The sequence below is a fragment of the Arachis ipaensis genome, chromosome B7, assembly GCF_059453495.1.
Source record: "Arachis ipaensis isolate K30076 ecotype BB chromosome B7, ASM5945349v1, whole genome shotgun sequence".
Lineage (NCBI taxonomy): Eukaryota > Viridiplantae > Streptophyta > Magnoliopsida > Fabales > Fabaceae > Arachis > Arachis ipaensis.
This window is the reverse complement of record NC_142442.1, coordinates 115,798,356-115,800,943: the sequence shown is the minus strand read 5'-3', so window position 1 is coordinate 115,800,943 and position 2,588 is coordinate 115,798,356. Positions and strand designations below refer to the sequence as shown.

General features: G+C 39.8%; 1 non-coding gene across 1 annotated transcript; it reads right to left on the bottom strand.

The window, feature by feature from the left end:
* Window positions 1–941: 941 nt before the first annotated feature.
* Window positions 942–1,045, bottom strand: LOC148553820 (small nucleolar RNA R71). The gene has a single exon (XR_015892518.1). It is a non-coding gene; the product is annotated as a small nucleolar RNA R71 (small nucleolar RNA).
* Between the last annotated feature and the right edge of the window lie 1,543 nt (window positions 1,046–2,588).

Sequence of the window (2,588 nt, the reverse complement as noted above, 5' to 3'; positions counted from 1 at the left end):
AGTGAGTTTTTACTTGACGACAATCAGGTGCACTTGCCGGAAGGAAATTTGTTGAGAGGCAAGTTTACGTGAATCAAGTTTATGGCGCCGTTGCCGGGAATTGGTTTTGTATTGAGAATTACTAAATTGAAGGATAACTAGATTGAGCACTTTACTTTTTCTTTTGATTAATTGAATTTTAATTCAGTTGTTCATTTTATTCTCAGCCATTTTTAGTTGTTTCTCTTTAATTTCTCGTACTTCTTTACTTTCCAGCAAGCTAACCTACTAACTATTTGATAAATTGTTCTAACCAAGCTAACTATATTCTATTTTAGCAGATTATACACTTGCTGTTTCTTGTACTTGTTCATTGTATGACAGGTAGAAGAGAGGTTTCAACCTCCTTTGATAGTGAACCGAAAATAACCTTCCTGAGATTAAGGAGGGAAGCAAGAGAAAAGAGGGTTGTTGGTGCAGAAGAAGAGGAGGAAGACTTTGATATAACCATAGAGGATGATATGGAAAACCATCATGAAGGAGAGGTGAACAATCATGCCAAAAGAGGTGGAGCTAACCCTGCTGGACAAGAGAGGAGAGTTCTGGGATCATACATCAATCCAAACCCAGGAAATTGTGGTAGTAGCATTCAAAAGCCAACCATTCATGCTAATAATTTCGAATTGAAGCCTCAGCTCATAACTCTTGTCCAGAACAATTGTTCTTTTGGAGGAAGTTCACAAGAGGATCCTAATGAGCATCTCACTAAATTCCAAAGGATATGTGACAAAGTTAAATCTAATGCTGTTCATTCTGACACCTATAGATTGCTACTGTTTCCATTTTCTTTGAGGGACAAAGCATCAAAATGGCTAGAATCATTTCCCAAGGAAAGCTTGACCACCTGGGAGGATGTAATGAACAGATTCTTAACAAGGTTCTACCCTCCACAAAAAGTAAACAGGCTGAGAACTAAAGTACAAATTTTCAAACAACAGGATGGTGAGACTCTATATAAAGCCTGGGAGAGATTCAAGGATTTGACAAGGAAATGCCCACCTGACATGTTTAATGAGTGGGTGCAAATCCAAACTTTTATGAAGGACTAAATCATGAATCAAAGAAGGCTGTAGACCACTCATCTGGAGGTTCCCTAAATAAGAAGAAGACCATTGAAGAAGCCATTGATGTTATAGAGACAGTGGCTGACAATGAGTACTTTTATGCCTCAGATAGGAGCAACAACAGGGGAGTCTTGGAATTAAACCATATGGATGCAATTTTGGCCAAGAACAAGATGATCACCAAGCAACTAGCTGAACTGACCAAGCAAATAGAGAAGAATCAGGCTGCAGCTGTCCACACTCAACCATCACCCCAAGAAGAGTTGGACACAGAAGAAGGAGTTAACTAGGAGGAAGCTAATTATCTTGAAAATTCATCTAGGCCAGCTAATGATCCATACTCTAAAACCTATAACTCTTGTTGGAAGAACCACCTAAACTTTGGGTGGGGAAACCAACAAAATCAAGGCCAAGATCACAGACTCCATAATCTAAACCAATATAACAACTCTACTCACCAGAACTCCAACCAAAGACCATACCAGACCAAACAAAGCACTTATTCACAGCCACCATACCAAAGCCACAACAACCACTATAACACCCCAATTCCAACCAACCATCACCACCTGATGATGACAGGATGGCCAAAATGGAAGCCATGCTTGCATACCTTAGCAAGGAGTGTGAAGACATGAAGAAATTTAGGGAAAAAGTGAGAGGTAGTATAAAAAACCGAGGGTAGGTCCTTAAGAATCTCAAATCTTAGGTAGGACATCTTTTACAATAATTTCCCAAGCCCACCGATAGCTTCCCAAGTGACACTGAAAAGAACCCAAGAGGAGAGACCAAAAAAGTAAGGTGGGAAGAATGCAAGTCAATCAATCTAAGCAGTGAAGAAGGTCTGAAGGAAGAATGCTTCAGACACTCAGAGCATGATGAAGGAGAGTCAAGGAAGAATGTAAGTGAGATAGAACAAATGGCTAGCCCTGAACAGAGGAAGGAACAAAAAGAGAAAGAATCCCTCAAGTCTTTTGTTCCACAAGCACCATTTCCCCAGAGACTCAAGGGAAGTGAGAAAGATAGGTCATATTCAAGATTCCTAGACATGTTTGCATCCCTCAGTGTCAACATCCCCTTCATCAAAATTCTCCAACAGATGCCCACATACATCAAGTGCATGAAAGAACTGTTGACCAAGAAAGGAACCTTAAAAGAGGGACAAATAGTGACAATGAACAAGGAATGTAGTGCCCTCATCAAGAAAGACGTACTCATGAAGAAAAAAGATCCAGGGAGCTTTTATATTCCATGTGCCATAGGAGAGACAAAAATTGATAGAGGATTATGTGACTTAGGAGCTAGCATAAATGTGATGCCTCTATCTCTTATGAATAATTTGCAAATCAATGAGCTAAGATCCACGGATGTAATCATCCAATTGGCAGATAAAACTCAGAAGCAGGCCGAAGGAGTAGTCGAAAATGTATTGGTAAAAGTAGGAAAGTACTTCCTCCCCACTGACTTTGTTGTTATGGACATGGA